Source organism: Peromyscus leucopus, chromosome 3 (genome assembly GCF_004664715.2).
Source record: "Peromyscus leucopus breed LL Stock chromosome 3, UCI_PerLeu_2.1, whole genome shotgun sequence".
Taxonomy (NCBI): Eukaryota; Metazoa; Chordata; class Mammalia; order Rodentia; family Cricetidae; genus Peromyscus; species Peromyscus leucopus.
In genome coordinates, this window is record NC_051065.1 from 47,935,538 (window position 1) to 47,948,339 (window position 12,802).

The 12,802-nt window shown below is 40.3% G+C and overlaps 1 long non-coding RNA gene across 1 annotated transcript; it reads right to left on the bottom strand.

The window, feature by feature from the left end:
* Window positions 1–434: 434 nt before the first annotated feature.
* Window positions 435–11,664, bottom strand: LOC119086132. Its single transcript, XR_005091055.1, has 3 exons — window positions 11,434–11,664; window positions 2,990–3,124; window positions 435–838 (listed from the first exon to the last, which is right to left on the bottom strand). It is a non-coding gene; the product is annotated as an uncharacterized LOC119086132 (long non-coding RNA).
* Window positions 11,665–12,802: the final 1,138 nt, after the last annotated feature.

Below are 12,802 nucleotides of genomic sequence, written 5' to 3' on the forward strand. Positions count from 1 at the left end.
CATCTAAAGAAGAACCTTAATTTGTACTCCCCGGTAAAAATCCAAAGTCAAGTCATGTTACCTATGTCAAATGTGCCACTGACTGACTGATATTTCTGCTCACTCACACCCAAAATTTATTAAAAGAAATTATCTACCGCTTCAAGGAAATAAAGGACTTCTATACTTCCTAAACTGCAGTAAAAAGATACAGCTATAGGAAATGGGAAGAACAAACCCCAGGATTATTTATCGAGTTCGCATAGCTGACAGAGGCCAGCCTCCTGGGGACTCCCCACCTGTGAACATGGAGAGGAGCCTCCCTTTCTCCAGATGTCCTACAAGTGACAGGTAATAACAAAAGCTGCACGAGCAAACTGAGAGAGAAACCTAGAGTTTAACAACAGGGATAACCAAGTGAACAAATCAAGTCAGAACAGGAAGTAAAGCCCTGGAAGAGGCACTGAAAATGTTTAGCAGCATTTGTGTATTTTAACCCCTTGATGTTGAAATTCAATGTTAAGTATGATTTTAAGACTTGGAAAGCAATTCCTAAGTTTTTCAACACAAACACTCTTTGGCTCCCCTGTGTATAGCAGAGTTCCTAGTTAATTTAAGTATAAGGGAAATTATTCATTTGTTTTGGTTGCTACCTTACTTTAATGTCTCACTCATTTAGTTTGTTTCAATGGACTGGAAACGCACCATAGCCCCCTGCTTGGATGGGTGTTTTAGGAGACGCACAAGCATACAGACTAAAATCTTCCGTTTGGAAACCAGCCCGATTCAAGGAGGGCTCTGATGCACTGCGGTGAATTTTTGGCAATGAGCGGGCCAGCAGCTCGATGGAGGCGAGGATCTGTAAGGAAGAAGGCAGCAGGGGCGGGAACAAAGAGGGACAGAGAGAACAAGAAACAAAAAGCAGAATAAGAATTTGGGGTAGTATAAATCTTTAAGAGCTCATCATACTTATAATGAGATTTTTACCTGAGACTTTTTTTTGTTTGTTTGTTTTTTTTTGAGACAGGGTTTCTCTTGTAGTTTTGGAGCCTGTTCTGGAACTCACTCTGTAGCCCAGGCTGGCCTCAAACTCACAGAGATCCACCTGCCTCTGTTGGGATTAAAGGCGTACACCACTACCAACCCAGCTTTTACCTGAGACTTTCCATTGTTTTCAGTATAATCAATGAACAAAGAGAAACTGGTATTTTCCCATAAACACAAGAGTCAAAAGCTAGCACAGTAACACAAGTTTTTATATGCACACATAGCTGAATAAGTCACTCACAGTTTGTATTTTAGATCATTTGCCATCCCTGAAATGGTAAGTAAAAATTTAAAATCAATTACAAACCTGAAACTCTGGCTCTAGGGGATCCAATACCTTCTTCTGTCCTCCTTGGACACTCTCACAAACGTCACACACACACACACACACACACACACCACACACACACACACACACACACACACATTTTAGGAAAAAAAAAGATCTAAGTTAGGTGTGGTGGTATATACCTTTAATCCCAGCACTCGAAGCAGGGGCAGATGGATATCTTCAAGTTTCAAGCCACCCCAGGCTACATTTTGAGTGCCAGGTCATGATACCCTGGGATATCATGAAGTAAGAACCCATTATAGTATGTAGTTATAGTAAGAATATAATGTAAACCAGGCGGTGATGGCATACTCCTTTAATCCCAGGACTCCAGAGGCATAGCCAGGCGGATCTCTGTGAGTTCGAGGCCAGCCTGGTCTACAGAGCAAGGTCCAGGACAGGCACCAAAACTACATAGATAAACCTGTCTCAAAAAACCAAAAATAAGCCGGACGGTGGTGGCACACGCCTTTAATCCCAGCACTCGGGAGGCAGAGCCAGGCGGATCTCTGTGAGTTCGAGGCAGCCTGGGCTACCAAGTGAGTCCCAGGAAAGGAGCAAAGCTACACAGAGAAACCCTGTCTCGAAAAATCAAAAAAAAAAAAAAATCAAAAAAAAAAAACCAAAAATAAAAAAATTAATATATAATAAAATATATAAATATATAATATAAAGCCTAAAATAATAAAAATTAAAAAATAAGAAAATTCTAGCATGAACAGAAAATTTAGAATCTATTTTACCAGCAAGAATAACCCCAGGTCAAAACTGTCAGTAGAATTTTTATAAGTAAATTGTCAGAGGCAACATAGTATAAGATACTGAAGCACACTGAAGTATAAAACAAAGAATCCAAGTTGTGTTAACTGTACAAAAAACAGTTCGGGGAAAAAAAAGAAATCAGTACCACCGTTTTGTTCTTTTTCATTGTTTATAAACTCATAATGGTTATTTTCACAAACAGAAGCCTTTTAAAGGTTTTTTTTGTTTGTTTGTTTTTGTTTTTTGAGACAGGGTTTCTCTGTGTAGCTTTGCGCCTTTCCTGGAACTCACGTGGTAAGCCCAGGCTGGCCTCGAACTCACAGAGATCCGCCTGGCTCTGCCTCCCGAGTGCTGGGATTAAAGGCGTGCGCCACCACTGCCTGGCATTTTTACAGGCTTTTAACTATTTTAAAATATGTGAAAGGATTCCAAGATCAAAATGTTGAGAGTGAGGACTGGAGAGATGGTTTGTTTGTCAGAACCCACATGATAGCTCACAGCTATTACAGATTGCAGGGGCTCTGACTTTGTTCAAGCCCCAGTGGGCACCAGGCACACAAGTGGTGCACACATATCCATGTCAGCAATACCCATACACAAAATAAATGAAGACAGAACAGAATGCCTCCTAAGAGTTTGAGAATGGCCGGACAAATGCAAAGTCCCCTACGGGGCTTGTATTAGGACCCCAAACAGAATTCTGCTCAGCCTTTGTAAAGTCATTGCCCTGTTTGCTCATCTGGCTGTGCACGGAAGATCAATCAGAATCCAAACTGTACCTTCACGTGAGCTCCTGCCCACATCACCTTAAAAATCGCCTTATGAAGGTTAGTTAGTTGGTACCCTGGGGTATCATGAAGGGATTCTTACTTGGGGAAAGAGTGGTCTCTCGTCTCTTTTCTTTTTGAGGCACTCTGCCATTAATCTCTTCATGGCTTTTGGACAGTTACTCCGTACCTTACTGAGATCTGGAGATAGATAGCCTCGTCCCACCATAAAAATTATCTGAAGAGAAATAGGAAATCATACACTCTTATTAATAAACAAATATATCAGCAATGAAAATTTAACAAACTGTATACTTATGGAATTTGCACTTTCCTATATGTACATTAACTTTGTATAAGCCAAAATAAAAAACAAAGCTAGTATCTGGTCTCCTAACCCATCACAGACTGTTGGGCACCCATACCAACAGGATGCAAGCTTGTTTCATGACCCCAAGCCTGTGGCAAAGTCCTTCGAATTTCTCCTGTGGTCCTTGGAAACAGGGGCTATGTCTATCACAAATGGACCTTTTTTTTTTTTTTTTTTTTTTTTTAAATCTTAGAGGCTGGAGAATACTTGAGAATACTTGCTGCTCTTGCAGAGGATGTAATTAAGTTCAGACCCAAGCAGCCGGTGGCTCCAGGGAACTCACATGTATGTGCATATACAGTAATAAAGTAAAGTTTAAAAACTTATTTGCCAGAGAACCACTCAGGTGTATGTTTTTGTTGCACCTAACCTCTATTTTATGAAAGGCCTTTACATTTACCAATATGGACTCTAGTATGTATCATTCCAGGCTACAAAATGTGGTGGCTCACGACCATCTATAACGAGATTTGGTACTCTCTTTTGTCCTGCAGACACACATGCAGACAGGACACTGTGTACATAATAAATAAATGAATCTTGAAAAAAGTTATATTCACCCACATATACATAAACTGAAGAGAAAATGAAAAACACCATGGTGTTCATTAACACACATACTTTTGGAGCTGAGGAGATAGCTCAGTTGGTAGGTAAAGTGCTTGAGTAGCCACATTAAAAAGGCTGGGCATGGTGGCATGCACTTTTAATTCCTGTGATGTGGAGGCAGAGACAGGTGGATCCCTGGGACGCAGTGGCCAGCCAGCCTAGCTTAATCAGCTGGCCCCAGCCCAACAAGAGAGCCTCTCTCAACACTCAAAGTGAACAGCATCTGAGGAATGATACCCAAGACTGCCTTTGGCCTCCACATGCCACCCCTGCGCCCTCATTTTCTGTTAAGCAGGTGAGGCATGCTTATAATCCCAGTACTGGAGAGCAGAGGCAAGAAATTCAGGAGTGCAAGACCAGGCTGGGCTACATAAGCCAGACTCCATGTCTAAAATGGAACAAATAACAAGCCAAAACTATGTACTTTCAATTTTACCTTTTTCTTTTTTGGTTTTTCGAGACAGGTTTCTCTTGTGTAGCTTTGTGCCTTTCCCAGAACTCGCTTTGGAGACCAGGCTGGCCTCGAACTCACAGAGATCTGCCTGCTCTGCTTCCCGAGTGCTGGGATTAAAGGGGTGTGCCACCACTGCCCAGCCAATTTTTACCTTTCATGTGATAAAATTTATCAGTTATACATTAAAAACTATAACAATGGCAGAACCCAGCATTTAAAAATAACTCACCAGAGCTTAAAGTCATAAGAAAAAAAATTTAGAACCTTACATTCATATTTTTTCTTGAAGATATATAATGCATAATAAAAAAGCCTTAAAAGCACAACAGTATGCTACATTAGGACAGAATTCCATGAGGGGTTAGAGTATACTACAAATAGCTTGAAGAGAAAAATAGGAACCATGTCACTGTAGAGCTTTTCTATATTTAAACAGGGGCTAGTCTTTAGATTTTACTGGATACATTTCAGGGTTTCTCTGTGTAGTCCTGGCTGTCCTGAACTCACTCTGTACACCAGGCCAGCCTTGAACTCAGAGATCCACCTGCCTCTGCCTCCTGAGTGCTGGGATTAAAGGCACCACCACCCCTAAGTATCTTCAAATTTTAGCCAAGTTATACTGAAATTGACATTCTTTGCAATTACTTAACACATAAGAAAACATTTTAGATGACAACTTGAAAATGTGCATAAGCCGGGCGGTGGTGGCGCACGCCTTTAATCCAGGACTCCCAGGATCCTGAGGCTGTGAGTCCCAGCCTGGTCTACAGAGAGAGTTCCAGGAAGGGTGCAAAGCTACACAGAGAAACCCTGTCTCAGAAAAAAAAAAAGAAAAGAAAGAAAGAAAGGAAGGAAAAAAAAAACATGCACAGAGGTATAGTTGTTCAAAATATTCTTTCAGAAGGGATGGGAGGGAAAAATTGAAGACAATTCACATTTTTATATGACCCACAAAATTTAGCTAGTGCAAAGCATAAAGGAGGTGTTAATTTGCTACTGGGTGGGGAGCTGAATGATGCAAATACAGCAAGAACGAGAAAGGGAAGTTCCTGGATATAATTTGTGGGTAGAAAAGTCACAGGGCATAAGGATGACAAAATTAGTACCTTGTTTTCAAATTTTGAGACAATTTCAGCCTAAACTCAGAACTCTTGGCATCTCTTCCTCTTTGGTCCTGTCTCAGGACTACCAGAGGACATGCATGCTGCCTGTTTCAGCATCTTCCTCTCTACTGCCTCTTCTCTATTTCTGAATCTTTTTATATTCCACAGTACTTTGCATATAGCAGATATTAATAACATTAAAAACCATGTAAAAAATGAGTGGGAGCACACAGGTAATCCCAGTACTCTAGGGGTGGAGGCAGGAGGGCTAGAAGTTCAACGTCAGTCTAGGCTACATAAGATGCTGTTTAAAAAAAAAAGCCTAATGGTAAGACAAGATATTTGTTATATTTGTTTCTTCAGATTTCCTTCACAGAACCAGGCACCATGCCATCCGAGAGACCATGCAGCCTGAAGTCTCACAGAAAGGTCCATGTGGAGAAACACTCAAGGACTTAACCCTTGGCCCCGAGTGAGCTTCTAGCTGACAGCATCAACTTGGTAGGTATATGAGTGAGTTACTTGGTAAGCAAACATTTTTAATACTTAACTTAAGCTATTCTAGCGATACCATACGAAACAGATGTAAATCCTCCTGAGATCATCTCAAATTATAGATCTTTACTTTTTTTAATTAAAAAATTTTAATCTTTTACTTTTATGTGTATGGTCTTTTGCCTACATGGATATCTGTGCATCATGTGTGTGCAGTGCCTCAGAATCCAGAAAGGGGTTCCCTGGGAGTGGTGTTACAGATGGTTGTGAGTGGCCACATGAGTGCTGGGAATTGAACCAGGGTCATCTGGAAGAGCAGCCAGTGATCTTAAATACTAAAGCATCTCTACAGCAATCTTTGTTTGCTTTTAGAAAGGGTCTCAGTGTGTAATCTTGGCTGACCCAAGACTCACTATGAAGATCAGTCTGCCCGTGCATGCACAGAGATTTATCTGCTTCTGCCTCCCCCAGTGCTAGGATTAAAGGCCTTGCCTTACTTGGTTTTTTAAAACTTATGTATCTGTGTGTATGTATGCCAGTTAACGAGGGTATCCACAGAGGCTAAAGAGAGCTTCAGATGCCCTGGAGCTGAAGTTACAAGTAGCTGTGAACGACCCAATGTGGGTACTAGGAAATGAATTCAGGTCCCTAGAAGAGCATCAAATGTTCTTAACTCCTAAGCCATTTCTCCAGACCTGTAATTTGTTTTTAAATTACTACATTTGGGGTGATTTATTATGCATCCAAAGTAACTACAATATACTTAAAGTGTAGAATTTCTGCTTCAAAGAAAAGAAAGCCATGAGGTTATACACAGTCTATACATCCAGCCTGAATAAGTACCAGTATTAATCTTAACTTGGTAGAGAAACCACAGTAAGAGGAAGGAAACAATAAGACTGATAAATGGGGCTGGAGAGATGGCTCTGAGGTTAAAAGCACTTATTGTTCTCACAGACGACCTGGGTCTGGTTCCCAGCATCTATGGTGGCTCACAACCATCCCACACATAACTCTAGTTTCTAGGTATCTGATGTCCTTTTTCTGACCTTCAATGATACCAGGCATGCACATGGTGCAAGTACAGATGTAGTCAAAATACTCATACACAATTATAAAATTAAAAACATTTTTTTCCTTTTTTTGATTTTTGGAGTAGTTTCTCAGTGTAGCCCTGGATATCCTGGAACTCACTCCATAGACCAGGCTGGCCTTGAACTCACAGAGGTCCGCCTGCCTCTGCTTCCTGAAAGCTAGAACTAAAGGTGTGAGCCACAACTGCCTGGCTTAAATTTATTTATTTTTCTTTGAGACAGGGTTTCTCTGTATAGCCCTAAGAAGTCATTTTTCTCAGACTTTCACACTAAGAAAAACCAATGAAATACACCCCCCACACACACACTACCCCCATACTCTTCTACAGAGTAACACAGAGAGTTATCATTTGGAGAGTCAAGAGACCGATTTTAATACATAATTTGATTTTTATTTGTTTTTGAATCTGTATGTTTATGTGTGGTGTGTTGCACATATGCATGCTGGTGAGAGATTTATTTTGGGTGGCTCCTTCAATTGATTTCCACCTTAATGTTTGAGATAGAGTCTCTTCATTGAACCTGGAGCTCATGATTGTGCTAGCCTGGCTGGCCAACAAACCCCAGGGATCCTTCTGTCTCTGTCTCCAGAGCTAGGATTACAGCATCTGTCACTAGGCAAAGATTTTTGCATGAGTGCTGGGGATCTGAGTTCAGGTCCTTATGCTTGCTCCGCAAATACTTTACTGACAAAAGCCGTCTTCCTAGCCCCTATGATCTTTAGAACAGAATTTCTTCGACCAACCCCCTATATTCATAATTGACTTCAAACAAAACAAAACACAAAAAACCAAAAACCAAAAAACCCTTGGAGTAAGATGATTCAGGTCTTGAGCCCAAGGCCTGCCACTGTATTAGTACTGCCCTAGCGGAGCCTTGCTTTGAGTTTACATGCAAAACACGAACCCCAGACTACAGAGGGTGAAAGTACAGGCGAAACAGTATCTACACTGCACAGTACAAGATTCTTAAACGGAAGTCTACCCTGAGAGCCTGGAGATCGAGGTATAGGAAAATGAGACAGAACTCAAAAGGATAGATGGTGCTACCTCACTGAGGATGACCAAAGTCACCCTTTCAAAATAGAGTATTCCACTGAAGGACCAGTTTGAAGACAGTGGGGTGCACAGGGCAATGAAGTGGAGTAAGAGCAGGTGGAGGATTTGTAACTTTTTTCCTTCTACTTCTTTTACCAAACATGTAGTTTGGCTTTAGACTGGCAAACTGTAGGAGCTTCAACTACACTGTAGAAAAAATTAAGTGATGAAGGCCTAACCTTCTGGTCACTCTCTCCTCTCAGAGAGAACAAGCCTTTGCTTTCCTTTCATTTATTATCCTCTCATGGGAGACAGAGCACCTCAAATGCCAAGAGGTAGATGAGTCCAGAACTCTGGAATGCTTCAGATCTCTCACCCTGCACAAAAAACGATTTATAATGAACCAGGACCTCAGACTGGCAATATATCTAGGTGGGCAAAGGCACCTGTCACCAAACCTGATAACACCAATTTGATCCTAGGGACTCACGTGGTGGCAGAAGAACCCGATTTCTGAAAAATGTCCTCTGATCTTTATATGTACGCTATGTAACACCCATCTCCAACAACATAAATAAATGTGAAAACAAAACAATCCAATCTACCTACCTACCCTCATACCTCCCTCCCTCCCTCTCAATCAAGATCCTTGTTGGGCAAAGGTCATACAGAGATTTAGTATTCTTGTCTGCTGAGGGAACAGTTTCCTCCTCAACATGCTCTTGGTGTCATAATGTTCTGCTTTACTATGGGTCCAGGATCAGTAAAGTTATGAACAGCAGACTGAAATCTCTGAACCTGTGAGCCCTTAACAAATCATTACATAAAGTGCAAGATCACTTAGAACACACCTTTTTAAAAAAAATTTGTAAATCATGTCTCTTGATTCAAGAATACATAAATGATAGCTGAACTCTGCATTTGAAAAACAATTTTTTAAAATCAGCAAGTATTTGAGTAGATATTTTATTATATAAAAATATACTGTGATACTGGGTGGTGGTGGTGCACACCTTTAATCCTAGCACTCGGGAGGCAGAGGCAGGTGGATCTCTGTGAGTTCAAGGCCAGGCAGGTCTACAGAGCGAGTTCCAGGATAGGTTCCAAAAGCTACACAGAGAAACCCTCCCTTGAAAAACAAACAAACAAAAACAATCTGATTTATATACAAGTAACAACAAAACATAAAAGGCCATTCTACTTTCTTAGTCTCTGTGGAAATGAAAACTAAAGCCACAACTACTATGTCTAAAAAAAATAATAAGTGCTGACTGATGGGGTCCAGGAATACAAAGCAGTACAGTTTTTTTTGGAAAACCAAAAGTGGTTCTCAAAAGGTTAGTATCCTTTTATCATGAGAACACACTTCTTTCATACCATGTCATAGTTGAAATCTAAAAGTCAGATTATTAACAAAAGACTGAGAGTTTAGAGCTCCTGATACATGGTCAGAGGCATAGCTCAGAGAGTGAAGCTCGTGGCACACAAACCTGGCAACCTAGTTTGATCTCTAGAGCCTACAGAAAGGTGGAAGGGGAGAACCAATGCCACCAAGTTGTCCTCTGATGTTGCTATGTGCACTCTATACGTCATCCATCTACATAAGAACAAAATGATAATTCTCAACGTTTGTATGCATCAGAATTATTCCAGAAGCAAAAAAAGGACATGTGCTTGGACTCTATCCCATCGAATCAAAATCTGCCCTAGAATCTCTATTTAAAATATAAAAATTTTTATTTTAAATTAAATGTATGGATGTGTATCTGTGTGGGTATGAGCATATATATGTGTGCAGTTGCCCATGAAGGCCAGAAGAGGGTGTCACAATCCCTCGAGTGGGTTGTGAGCCACCCAATGTGGGTTCTGGAACTGAACTCAGGTTCTTTGCAAGAGCAGTACACTCTTAACTAGAGATCCATCTCTTCAGCCCTTAGAATATCCATTTTAAAGCAGTCTTTTATGTGATTATTATGCAAACCACAGCATATAGCAGGAATACTCTTAATCATTGCTTACATGGGTAACTATCTTCTTCTAATGACAATTTAATTGCCATTACTGTCTTCTTCACACATATATCTACACACACTTTTTTAAAATGTTGAGGCATCCAAGGTAATTAAGTAAAGACAACTTATTCACTTTCTAGCATTAGTAAACTGGAATCAGTGTTACAAACTGTAATTCCCAATATTCTGGCGATGAAGGCAGGAAGATCAACATCTCAAGTTCTGCCAGGATTACAGAATACTATTCTGTTGAAAGATGAAGAGAGAGTGGGGAAGGAATGGAAATAAAGAAAGAAAAGCCTAAGGGAATTTATTGTGAAAACACAGAGAACAAAGCTTTGTGAGCTGATACTGGCTGGCATCTTTTGGAAGGAAGAAACAGAATGAGAAAGAGAACTTAGGAAAGGAAGAAGTAAAAATTTACCCTTCTGGCTGGGCAGTGGTGCGCACGCCTTTAACCCCAGCACTTGGGGGCAGAACCAGGCAGATCTCTTTGAGTTTAGGACCAGCCTGGTCTACAGAGTAAGACCCAGGACAGCACTAAAACTACACAGAGAAACCCTGTCTTGAAAAACCAAAATAAAAATAAAAATTTATCTTTCTGCTAGAATTTTCATTAGAGAAAAGATACAACATGATGTAACAGCCATTTCATATCCCCCTTTTTGTTGTAGGGGTGTGTGTGTGTGTGTGTGTGTGTGTGTGTGTGTGTGTGTGCGCTCCGTGCATGTGTGTATGCATGTGAGTGTGCTGGCCTGGATAAATGCTAAAGCCAGAAGTGGGTATCAGGATGTTTTCCTCCACTTGCACTTTGTTTTTGTGTTTTAAACAACATCTTAATAATTCTGGAAGAATTGGACACAAATATGTTCATCTGAACGCTTGCTCTGACAGTACAACTTGTGATACAATCAGAGGATAAAAGTATACCTGCGATCACAGCAAAGTTCATTTTTTCTTTTTTTAAAAGACAGGGCTGGCCTGGAACTCTAGACCAGCCTGACCTCAAACTCACAGAGAGATCTGTTCACCTCTGCCACCTGAGTGCTGGGATTAAAAGCATACACCATCATACCAGGCTCCAGAGTTCATTCTTTTAGCTCTGCATTGACCAAGAAACAGGTGTACCTCAATTGTTATACTTCTAATTTCTAGTCACACAATTGGGATTCTACTCCGTTGTAACATTTATGACCAACATTTCAAGCAAAAGCCTTACAATTGTCAAATGCACACAAACATTTTCTAAAGTTTATTACAAAGATCAAAAGCTCTATCATTCATGTTTACCTCCATCTCCAGACTTCCTCCTACAAAGAACTGAAGCTTTAAGCGAAATACTAAAATAACCCCCAGAGATGATAAATATTTACCTGATCCCTGTTGTTGATGTTCGAGTAGGTAGCTGGCCAGTCATTAGTTCATACAGAACAATCCCAAATGCATATACATCTGACTGAAAGCTATATGGGTTTTTATCTTGCATTCTGATTACTTCTGGTGCCTGTTAGATAAGGAAGAAAAATTCTAGTTTTATCCTTCAGTTCAGCTGAATAAAGACTGAAATACAAACTATGATAATTCCTAGAGCAACACCTTATTTAAAGAAGTCTTCTACTACGTAATTCCCCTATTAATGGTCAAAGAAATAAAACCAACTAAGAAAAAGGGGGAAAACCTGCTTTATAAATTCTGAAAGGTGGTTTGAGCCAAATTTCCATTATGCATTACTATGGTTTTATATAATTTTATCAGCAATCCTCTTTCTGAACAAACACCATTTCTCAACACTATCCTATCAGAGTTAGTCTCCACTTCCTCTTCTTGATTCACAAAGAAATACTAGATTTGCACTTACAAAAAACTTGGGAGTAGGCACAAGCAATTAATATCTTTCCAAGTTACATCATAAATGTGTGGTATAAAAAATGCTTTACTGGTTGGGCAGTGGTGGCACACGCCTTTAATCCCAGCACTTGGGAGGCAGAGGCAGGTGATCTCTGTGAGTTGGAGGCCAGCCTGATCTACAGAGTGAGTTTCAGGACAGCCAAGGCTGTTACATTACACAGAGAGAAACCCTGTCTTGAAAAACAAAACAAAATAAAACAAAAACTTTACTAACAAGAGTAACACACAACAGGTTGACTTATTAGAAAACTCTAGTTGTTGCTTCTAGGGCAAACAAAGACCAAATCATATTCACCAGATTTTAACATAATTTAGTCACTGTGCTGTACAACTCAGTTTCTTACTTATATTAATTATTAATATTAATAAAATAATTCATTTACATTAATGATAGATGAAGAACTAGTGGGTTTCTCCCTTCACCTTCCATCTCTTATACTGTTTTGTTAGAAAGGAACTGAAGAAGTGGCAAATGGTATTAATGAAACTTTGCAAAAAGAGCTGAAGGACAAAGTTCTTGGTCATGGCAAGTAAGTATCTGCTGAGAATAACAGTACTCTACCATAGCAGCAAGTCAGAACTGTCTCGAGAGCCTGCTCAGTGCTGCCTACCCTCAGCCCAACAGAGACCATCAGAACCTACAAGTAGGAGCCATGCTTTACTATGCTTCAAAGTTGCACACGCGTCTGCTGTCGGCACACGTGAAGAACACTGGCGGCAGACCCGTGAGAAACCCAAAGAGTCAAAGGACAGTGGTGGAGGAGGGTTCTCTTATTTGTTTTGCCACACACTCTGTTGACAGTGGCTGTTTTAGTGACATGGTTTCAAACCAAC